At 44.4% G+C, this 11,158-nt stretch overlaps 1 protein-coding gene across 3 annotated transcripts in view; it reads left to right on the top strand.

The window, feature by feature from the left end:
• Nucleotides 1–1,128: 1,128 nt before the first annotated feature.
• The window catches only part of KDM4C (lysine demethylase 4C), a 358,852-nt gene continuing 348,822 nt past the window's right edge, over nucleotides 1,129–11,158 (top strand). For 2 of the 3 annotated variants that reach the window (XM_045563844.1, XM_045563847.1), the window contains exon 1: nucleotides 1,129–1,683. The gene's annotated coding sequence lies outside the window, so the exon portion shown is untranslated. Of the gene's footprint in view, nucleotides 1,684–1,908; nucleotides 2,284–11,158 lie in introns of those variants that run through there. The other variant, XM_045563846.1, reaches the window with a different exon arrangement.

The raw sequence follows: 11,158 nt of genomic DNA, 5'->3' as shown, positions 1-11,158 counted from the left end.
TATGAAGCTAAATGTGAATATCTAAAATGTGAAGCTCTTACGTCAGTTTCTAGCTCACAGTAAGCCCTAAATAAATAAGTTACGTATTCACTGTTTTAGCATATCCAGTTGACTTCTAAGGAGAATTGGGATCCTCACAGTGTGTACACACGTTTGGAAAATTCCCTGTTGAGTATATATGTTAGGCAAGTTCAGAAGTGTTTGTAGCAGAACCTAAACTTTGTTTTTACCTTAAAAGAAATATGGTGGCCTAATAATCCCGTTAGCTTTAGCTTAATTAACCATAGTCCATCTGTCCTCACAATGCTCATCCCAGTAAGAAACGTTTTCAAGGGCGTGGTAAGTGGTGTTGAGATATTTTTAAAAAGCTGAAATCTGTATATTGTAACAGAAAATTCAGCATATTAGACAACTCAAGTTTGCTCACTGGTGTAAAGATCTGCCCATTCTTAGCTGAGAATACGTTAGAGGAAACGCTACAAGAGACCCAGCTGGGAACTCTGCAGGAAGTTCAAAAACATCGTTCGGCTTTGCAAAACATCTGAAGCTCAGCCATCTGTCTTTGGCAGCATAAGGGCTTAAAGGTCTGTGTGGTTCCTTCTGACACCCTGGAAGGCGGAGTTACAGGGCAGAAGCAAGTTGTCGCAAGCTCACTTATCTAAGTTTTTAGGAGCCCGGAGGCATCTGGACCTTTGCTTACTCCAATTCAGGCTACTGTCATCTCCACTTCCGGAGGGACCCCAGCCGGAGATTCCTACTGGGGCCACCCTTATGTCTCCCCATCTTAAGCGTACACCTGCACGGGGCGGCATGTGCCCCGCCTAGGTGACTAGAACACGGGACAGTTTCACTTCCAGAGACTAACGACACAGCCTATTGCTCGAGAGTTTTGTTAAAGGATTGGGATACGAGGGCACTCTGAGCCCACTCGGGATCCCCTGTAGTGGGAAGGAGGCGCAGACGCTCCGGCCACTGGGTGGAGGGAGAACCAGCACAGGTCGCTGTCATTGCCGGCCAGCAGCAAGCCCCGACTTCCTCTCCAGGCTCTTCGGGGCATCCCGAGGCCCCACCCATGGCAACGCCACTCTGACGTCCGCGCGTCGGAGGCCGCCATAGGCCGGCGGCGGAGCCCAGGAGGACGTGTGGCGCGTGGGCTCCATCGGGTCCAGCCCTGCGGGAACACAGTGGGCGCTTCCGGGCAAGCTTCTGTGCACCTGTTCCCTCCTTCTGCTCAAGTAGCTTCCCCCTCCGGGAAGAAGGGGACATGCCCGTCTCCAGAGAACAAGAAGATGCACGACAACACGCCTAAATTAAGTACAGCGCGTAAGGTTGAGCCCAAAACCAGAAGGTGCCGGGCACCTTTAAGCTGTTTAGAAGCTCACGTGACTCACTAAGTGCCAGGCCCCAGTGATCACGTGACAGCGCGCGCGCCCCCGCGCGGAGAGAGCCGGCCCGTGCCGTGCTCGCGCCTTCGCCGTTGCCTCCCACCCATCCCCTCGACGGGAGGGTGAAGAGCGGCGGAGTGATCGGCGTCTGGGACCCTCTGCGCGTGCGCAGCGAACAGCTGTCACCTAGTGCGGAACAAGTCTCCTGAATTTCCCAAATCTCGCTGGGCCAGAGGCCACCGTCTTCATTCTCATCCTCTTCCTCCGGGTCGTGTCCTCGCCCCCACCCGCGCGCCAGGTAACCGCTTTTCCGGACTCCGGGGGATGAGGGCGGCGGGGGGAGGGCCCGGGCGGGCTTCCCGGCACTGCCCCCCTGCGCGGGGCGGCGGGGGCGCGGGCGTCCGGGGGAGTGGAGGCTGTGGGGCAGAGACGCTCCGTCCGCGACCGCCGCGACTGTCGTGCTGGGGAGTGAGCGGCCGGCCATGGTCGCAGGGAAGGGAGGGGGGAGCCAGTGACAGCCCGCCCCGGCCCTTACGTGGGTTCGGTCCCCGCGCTCCCCATTCTCCCGGGACCCGGAGTCGGGGTCGCGCTCCTGGGACGGAGGAGCGCTCGGGTGGTCCGCGGATGCGGACTTCTTTCCTTTTCGCTCCCAGCCGGGTCTGCAGCGGACTCCAGGAAGGCCGGGCCTGGTGCACCTCTCGGGGCCCTCCCTTCCCTGGGACTGTCACGACCTGCGGGGTGAGAGTGGGAGCTCCACTCCAGACCACCGGTCGCAGGCAGCCAGCCCCTCATTAGGGTTCGTCCTCAGCCATCGCGGCTGTCCTTTCGGTGTTTCTTTTCCCCGCATGGGACCATTTCTTCCTGCAGTGCCCGGAGGAGCCACGATGTGGTGTAGACAGTGAGTGCTTAATAAATGCGAGTTGGATCAGGGCGCGTGGACTGCCAGGCACAGAACGTGGCGTGGAGTGGGGATGTGGAGGAGGGAGCCAGGCAGGCCGGGGCTCCAGGCTGGAGACTGGAGTTTTCTTCGGGGCTCAGTGAAGCCAGCAGGCTCGATTCGGCGGATCCTTTCTGCGTGGACTCGAAGCCAGTCTCCCCGTTAGCTGCGCGCTGCACGCCTAAGCTGGCCGGTTTTGGTTGTGGGCAATCCAGGTTGTGGTTTTGTCAGGTTCTCCTTCCAGAAAAGACGGAGCAAACTTTTTTCGTACTTGATAAACTACCCCTGCGAGGTGATTTATCAAGTGCTGCTTCGAAGTGAGGTTAGAGTTGCAGTCAGTTCACCCTTACCCTGGTGAAAGTTTCTGGTAGTCACGGTCCACTTCGGTTCAAACCAAACTTTGCCCTATTTCGCCCATTTGAGTTTGCGGTATTTTTGTATTTTTAATTTTGGGCAACTTGGCTTCATTGTTTCTATGGCAAGGGTTACTAATATTCTAATTTCGAAGCGTTGTGGTTGAAAATTAGTGGTTTTAATTTTGAAAGACCCGTTTTTACTATGTAGCACTCCTTTGAAATCGTGACTCAAGTTTCCTTACCTTGCAACCAACCCCCCACGCTTTGTTTTGGAATGTATTACAAATGTAATGTGGTTCGTGTTTTGTAGGTCTTCTTTCTCCCAATTTTAGTGGTATGAAAAGTTTGCACATAATCTTTACAGCACCCACAAGCTGGAAATATAAAATTTAAGCCAGACTTTGATTTTATTAACAGACTTTTTTTAGAAAAGTTCACTAACCGTTCTCTAAGAATTAAGATTTTCAGAAGCTGAACAGGTAATTTTTTAAAAATGAAAGTTCCTTGGATTTAAATTTCAATTTATGAATGAAAATCCGGTAAATTGAGTTCTCTTTTGAACACCTTCACTGGATCACCCAGGACTAGGTTAGTTACCCTGGGGTATGGTAAGTGAATCTTTTCCTTTTCTTACTTTTTATAATTGCCTCCCCCCCTTTTTTTCTGAGAAATGGTCTTGCTCTGTTGCCTGGGCTGTATAGTGCAGTGGCGTCATCATATCTCACTGCAGCCCTCAAACTCCTGGACTGAAGCAATTCTCCTGCCTCAGCCTTCCAAGAAGCTGGGATTACAGGTGTGGGTCACCACACCTGGCTAATTTTTCTATTTTTTGTAGAGAGGGGCTCTTACTCTTGCTCTTGCTCAGGTTGGTCTGAACTGCTGGCCCCAAGCGATCCTCCGCCTCTGCATCCTAGAGTACTAGGATTACAGGCGTGAGCCATGGCCCAGCCTGTAATTGTCTCTTGGCTTTTCTCCCCTACTAGAACTTGAGGATGGTTTCTTTCATTTTTTTTTGCTTTGTTGTATTTCCGTTATTTACCATAGTGTCTGAGGTGCTCGAAATAACCTCTTTCTCTCTCTTAAAAAATAACAGCTTTATTGAGATACAGTTCACTTAATTTAAAATGTACAATACAATGGCTTTTTGTAAATGCATAGAATTGTGCAACCATCACCACAATCAGTTTTAGAATTTTTTTAAAGTAAAAAAAAATTTTTTTAGAGACAGGGTCTTGCTGTGTTGCTCAGGCTGGTCTCGAACTCCTGGCCTGAAGTGATCCTTCCTCCTAGGCCTCCCAAAGTGCTGGGATTACAGATATGAGTCACTGTGCCAGGCCGGTTTAGAATATTTTTATCATCCTCAAAAGAAACTGCTCCAATTAGCAGTCATTGCCTATTTTCCTCCAGCTTTCTCCCTCTCCAGCCCTAGGCAACCACTAATCTGCTTTCTGTCTCAATAGATATGACTGTTCTGGACATTTCATATAAATGAGATCATATACTATTTGGTCTTTTGTGACTGGCTTCTTTCACCTAGCATAATGTTTTAAATATTCATCCATGTTGCATTTTGTATCAGTACTTCACTCCTTTTTATGATTGAGTAATATTCCATTCTGGATGTATCACATTTTATTTATTCATTCATCAGTTGATGGACATTTGGATTGTTTCCACTTTTGACTATTACGAGTAATGCTACTATTAACATTTGTGAACTAGTTTTTGTGTGGACATGTTTTCTTTACTCTTGGATGGAATTTCTGGGTTAAACTTTTTTTTTTAATTGAAATAAGGTCTTGCTGTGTTGCCCAAACTGGTCTTGAACTCCCAGGCTTAAGCAATCCTCTGTCTCAGTCTCCTGAGTAGCTGGGACTATAGGTATACACTACCGCACTGAACTCAAACATCTTTTGAATGAATACATGAGCAAGGAGGGATACTTAGTCTTGGAGGATACTCTCTTAAGGCCTTGGAGGGGCCTGTTGACTTTTCCCTGCTCCACTACCAAGTCTACTTCTCTAGAGACTAGAATTCTCTGTGGGGCTTTGTCCTATGGCTAGTGCTTCATTTTTTTTTTTCTGGATGTCATTAAGATCCTCCCTTTCTGTTAGCACAGTCTTTCTTTGTATTGCACATTGTTATTCCTTTGATATTCATTTATTACATATTTATTAGGGATATAGTAATAAACCAGGTACATTTCATATCCTCATTAAGCTCAATGTCTAATGTAGCTTTCTCAATCTTTAAAAATTTATGCTCCCTTTTGTTAAATATTAATATTTAAAGCTCCTCCCCCAACCCTTATTTCTGATGTGAATTCTTGGGAGGCATGCCATAAAGTCCCTGTACTTTTTATATCACTAGCAATCTAGACAGTTTTGTGGAGCTTAAAATATAAATATAAATATTGGCTCATTGTCTTTTTTGCTCCTCCCCACACTAAAGATTCCCTACATCTGGCCGGGTGTGGTGGCTCTTGCCTGTAATCCTAGCACTCTGGGAGGCCCAGGTGGGTGGATCGTTTGAGCTCAGGGGTTCGAGACCCCGTCTCTACTAAAAATAGAAAGAAATTAGCTGGACAACCAACAATATATAGAAAAAATTAGCTGGGCATGGTGGCGCATGCCTGTAGTCCCAGCTACTCAGGAGGCTGAGGCAGGAGGATCATTTGAGCCCAGGAGTTTGAGGTTGCTGTGAGCTAGGCTGACACCATGGCAGTCTAGCCCAGGCCACAGAGTGAGACTCTGCATCAAAAAAAAAAAAAAAGATTCCCTACATCCTCACTCTCCCTGCCCTTTGGAAGTTAGTTACTGATAAATTGGAGAGTATGCTGATCTTATAAATCCATACTTGCTGCGTCTAATCCCTTCTCCAAACAAGCGGTGAGAAGAATTCTTCTAAGGAGTCTATCTATCCCCACATTGTCCCTTTTTCAAGGCCTCTTATTCTGGGGAACAGCCCTAACTCTCAGCTCTGTGTGTAGGGCTTTGCCCAGCCAATCTCCTCCTTCCTGCCAAACTCATCTGCCTAGTTCCGTGGATGGGCTTGGTACCCTGCTCACACTTGCTTTCCCTCTGCCTAGTTTGCTACCTTACCTGTACTTCTCAGTCTGGTTAATTCCATTTCATCCTTCAGAAGGCTCAGCCCAGTTGTGACTTCTTCAAGTTAGTCTTGCCTCAATCCTGCACGCTTGACATAGCAGCATTCTGTAATCTCCTTCATAGTCTTTTTTTTTTTTTTTGGAGACAGAGTCTCACTGTGTTGCCCAGGCTAGAGTGCTGTGGCATCAGTCTAGCTCACAGCAACCTCAAACTCCTGGGCTCAAGCGATCCTTCTGCCCTTCTGCCTCAGCCTCCCAAGTAGCTGGGACTACAGGCATGTGCCACCATGCCCGGCTAATTTTTTCTATATATTTTTAGTTGTCTGGCTAATTTGTTTCTATTTTTTGGTAGAGATGGGATCTCACTCTTGCTTAGGCTGGTCTCAAACTCCTGACCTTGAGCGATCCTCCCACATTGGCCTCCCAGAGGTCTAGGATTACAGGCGTGAGCCACCGCGCCTGGCCTCCTTCATGGTCTTAATCACGCCATCACTTGTATGTCACTCTCCCTCCTCACTCATGCATGCACAGAGATGGGTTCACACAAAAATATTGACAGTAGTTAATTACTTCTAGGTGATGGAATTGGAGGTAAGTTGTTTCCTTCATGTTTATGTGTATTTTCTGAATTTTCTCTCATGAATCAGTATTACTGTTATGAATAGGGAAAAAAGTTAATAAAAATCCATGTTTTTTAGAAAGTCTGGAAAACAGAAGATAGAAGAAAATGAAAAATCAGCAGTTATTGCCATTTTCATTTTAGTGAATTTCTTTCTAACAGTTTTGTTTTTTTAAAAACCTATAGCAGATTTTTAGTACAGCTTCAGCACCAAGCTTTTATTTCACTTTGATTTTTTCTCATATTAGTCAGAGACTTCTAGAGAATGGTGAGGGCACTTATCAATTGGTTGCCTAGATGGAATTTCTTTGTTTCTTTGTTTCTTTTTTTTTTTTTTTTGAGACAGAGTCTCACTCTGTTGCCCTGGCTAGAGTGCCGTGGCATCAGCCTATCTCACAGTAACCTCAAGCTCTTGGGCTCAAGCAATCCTCCTGCCTCAGCCTCCCGAGTAGCTGGGACTACAGGCATGTGCCACCATGCCTGGCTAATTTTTTCTATATATATATTTTTAGTTGTCCAGCTAATTTCTTTCTATTTTTTTAGTAGAGATGGGGACTCGCTCTTGCTCAGGCTGGTCTTGAACTCCTAATCTCAAAGGATCCTCCTGCTTTGGCCTCCCAGAGTGCTAGGATTACAGGCTTGAGCCACCACGCCCAGCCAGGACGGAATTTTTAGTATTGAAATTAAGCTAATTCTTAGAGAACAGAATCTAGCCTATAAGATTATTTAGGGTGTTAGAACTAAGTTTGTGCTAAATAACTCATTTCTCTTTTTTCTTTGAGAAATATCCTGATGGGTACATTTGTATGTTTCATAATACAGAGATTTTCGTTGTAGGGTTGCTCATTATTAATATTTGTCTTGTTTGTTTTATGTTTCCTGGGTGATTTAGTCTTCATAGTAGTGAGTAAATTTCTTTAGTAGATTAACACCTACTATGTGCCATAGACTGTGTGAAATATGAAGCATAAAGCAGTGAATACAATAGAAAGTGCTTCCGTGAAATTTCATGAAAGTGGATTATTTTAAGATTGTGAATGTTTAGTTACACTGTTGCACTATATTTTCAGATACACAGTGGCTTCAGCTACTATGGCATTTTTAAATTACTACTGCATAGAGCCTTTAAAATTTATTCTGGAGTTTTTATTTATTGTATATTACCATGGGTAGATATTTAAAGAGTAGAATAGTGTGTCGTCATTATTCTGTGACTTCTTTTTTTGTATCTCCATCCAGTTCCAGGTATTATTATGGCATACCTACTTGTTAACTATAACAAATGGAACTCTGATCTTTCCTCTGAGCCCTGCTTCTCTGGGATTTCTCATGTGTCTCATCCCATTTCATTTCCCACTCAGGAAACCCACAAGTTATCTCAGACACCTCATGGTTCCTCAGCCCTTAGGTCCAAACCATCACCAAATCTTGTCACCTCTCTTTCAGAAACATATGTAGGGATTAATCTGCTTGTCTCTGTCTCCAGTGCATCATCCCAGTATCCACTCCACCTTTCCTTTACTCTCTTCTCTGCCTGATGATTTTTTTTTTTCTTTTTTTTTTTTTGAGACAGAGTCTCACTTTGTCATCCCAGCTAGAGTGCAGTGGTGTCATCATAGCTCACTGCAACCTCAAGCTCCTGGGCTCAAGTGATCCTCCTGTCTCAGCCTTGAGTAGCTGGGACCATAGGCATGCTCCACCATGTCCCCACTGGGCTAATTTTTTTTTTCTATTTTTGGTGGAGACAGGATCTCCCTCTTGCTCAGGCTGGTCTTAAATTCCTGAACTCAAGTGATCCTCCTGCCTTGGCCTTGCAGAGTGCCAGGATTATTGGCCTGAGACACCTGGCTGGGCCCCTGATGATCTTTTAAAATGCAAATTGCATTATTCTCTTTGTCCGGTGGCATTCTGCAGTCTTTTTCTGTCCTGAGCTCTGTGGAAACCTTATCTAGATGGTTCTACTTTTCCTCCTTGCTCACTGGCTTTTCTTTTCCTCTAAGTATACAGTCTTCCCTAATGTGCTGTTTCCTGTCTGTCTCACTTTTCTTCCCATTTCCCTCTTTTCCCTACATCTTTCTAATGTCTACTGGAATGTACTTCCTCAGAGAAACCTAATCTGCCACCCATTTCTCTTCCCCAATTTAAACCAGCTTCCCTGATGATAATCTATCTTAATTCCATATGTTTTTCCATAGCACTTTAGCACAGTTTATAATCATATATTTATGTGATTATTTGATTGTTTCCAAACTGTAAGAATTCTACAAGGGCAGGAACCAAGTATTTTTATTCACTTCTATTATACCAGCACACTGTTGACTCAGCAGCACTACAGTATAGGTGTTCAGTAAACATTTGTTAAACAAATTAATGACGTTTCCACATATGAAAAAATTGAAGAAATTGTAAAATCAGGACACACAGTGGAAAACCCATCTTACCCATCATGACCCAACACACACACACACACACACACAAAATTAAGATGAAAATTTCACAAAACAGTACTCTACCACCTGGACTGTACTTTGATATATTTTTATTTTATTCTTTATCACAATTATAAAAATATTAATATAACTTAAATTGGGTAGAACTGCAGTTTGAATAGCACAGCTCAAAGGCAAAACAAGAAAAATGCTTCATTTCCATCAGCTGTCTTTGACACACAATTACTATTTTCTCAGTCTTGTCTGATGGGAAGTACAAGTATAACTTTAAACACCACACACCCTTCCCCTCATTAAAAGAAATGACTATTGCTTGAAAGCTAGTCCTACCTAGAAGTTTTGGCCTGTTCTCAGGTATTTCCTCAAAGGAGGGGGTTGCCGAGGTCAGGTTGAGAAAAATTTAAACCTGATTCTCACTTAGGTCTTTTCTGGCAGTTTTCTCTGGACCACTGATAGCCGGTACTCTTCCACCCTGCTTGGCTGAGCTCATTTCAGCTATGTGGTCAGTTACTGAATTTTAAGGCTGGCCTCTCAGCAGGGTTTTTGTTTTTTTTCCAGACAAGGTCTTGCTTTGTCACCAGGGGTAGAGTGCAGTGGCGCCACTACAACCTCACTGCAACCTCAAACTAATTTTTCTATTTTTTGTAGAGACGAGGTCTCCCTATGTTTCTCAGGCTGGTCTTCAAATCCTGGCCTCAAGCAATCCTTCCACCTCAGCTTCTCAAAGTGCTGGGATTACAGGCCTGAGCCACCCACCCTGCGCCACCCACCCTGCCTCTCATCAGTTTTGTTTTCTCAGTTTTTTACTAACCAAAGTTCCAAAAATGATAATGGAGATCAAGGCAAACCAGTAAGTATTTGTGAATGTATGAATTAAGAAGCCTGGATGGATAAGGGTGCTATGTTCCCTGGACCAGTGGAGCTGTGGTTCTCATAATTGTTCATGTACCAGAACCTTCCTGCAAGGTAGGCTCTGCACTGTTTGATCCCACCATGGAATATTGGTCTCTTACAATCTATTTTGCTCACTAAATGTTAGAAATAACCTAAGTGCCTAACAAAAGGGCTGCTTTAAATGAACACTTTGCTGTGATATTCCCAACTTGGAAGAATATTTAAAAATGTTGGAAAATTCTAAGTCTTCTATGTTTAATTAAAAAAAAAGCAGGATGCAAAATTGTACACATTGTATGATCCCAGTGTGTTTATCAATATTCGTATGTTTAGAGAAAATAGATTATAACTTTATAATTACTAATGATATTGAAATTATGTTAACTTAATAATAATAAATATTATTAACTTTGTTGATCTTGTTGGTGGGATTTTTTTTTTTTTTTGAGACAGAGTCTTGCTCTATCATCCAGGTTAGAGTGCTGTGGCATCATCATAGCTCACTGCATCCTCAAACTCCTGGGCTTAAGTGATCCTCCTGCCACGGCTTTCTGAGTAGCTGAGACTATAGGTGTGCATCATGACGCCCGGCTAATTTTTGTTTGTAGAGATGAGGTCTCACTCTTGCTCAGGCTGATCTTAAACTCCTGAGCCCAAGCAGCCCTCTTGTCGTAGCCTCCCAGAGTGCTAGGATTACAGGTGTGAGCCACTCACTGTGCCTGGCCTGGATTGGTTTTTTGAGAATGAACATTTGATAGCAAGACTCAGTTAAAACAATTTTCTATACATTGGTATGTGTATTTGGAAATAGAAAAAATAATACCTTTATAAAAATGTTGGATAGAGCCCAGCTTACTAGTGGCTGTGTTTTGGGGACCTACCCCTGCCAGATGTGGTGTATATTTGACCATCATAATATGTAATCTTGCAATGTTGTATTGCAAAGTGAATCCTGTTTCTGCTCCTAGCCTCCATTGCTTGCCTTCCCTAAGCTATTAAAGCCTAACCAGCCTTGTTTTTCATCTTTTTGCTGAAATAGGATTCCATTTTTCCCCTGCCCTGCTAAAGCATGTTGGTAATGGGTGTTCCCTTATGGTTGCCGCAGCTCCGTGATTTGGAAAGTCTTTTTTTTTTAAATTTCAGATCTAGCCTTCCTGAGTCATAGAAAGTCTTAGTTAATATCCCTTATTATTTTGGGTGAATTATGGAGTATACGTACAGGTGATATCTTCTTTCTGTTAAATCTTCTTTCTGTGGCTAGGTGCCATGGTTCACTCCCGTAATCCTAGCATTTTGGGAGCCCGAGGCAGAAGGATCGCTTGAGGTCAGGAGTTCCAGACCAGCCTGAGCAAGAGCAAGACCCGTCTCTACTGAAAAATAAAAAAATTAGCCTGGTGTGGTGGCACTACAT

Source organism: Lemur catta, chromosome 10, assembly GCF_020740605.2.
Source record: "Lemur catta isolate mLemCat1 chromosome 10, mLemCat1.pri, whole genome shotgun sequence".
NCBI classification, from domain to species: Eukaryota; Metazoa; Chordata; class Mammalia; order Primates; family Lemuridae; genus Lemur; species Lemur catta.
The sequence above is the reverse complement of the archived record's forward strand: the minus strand, read 5'-3'. Positions and strand labels throughout refer to the sequence as shown.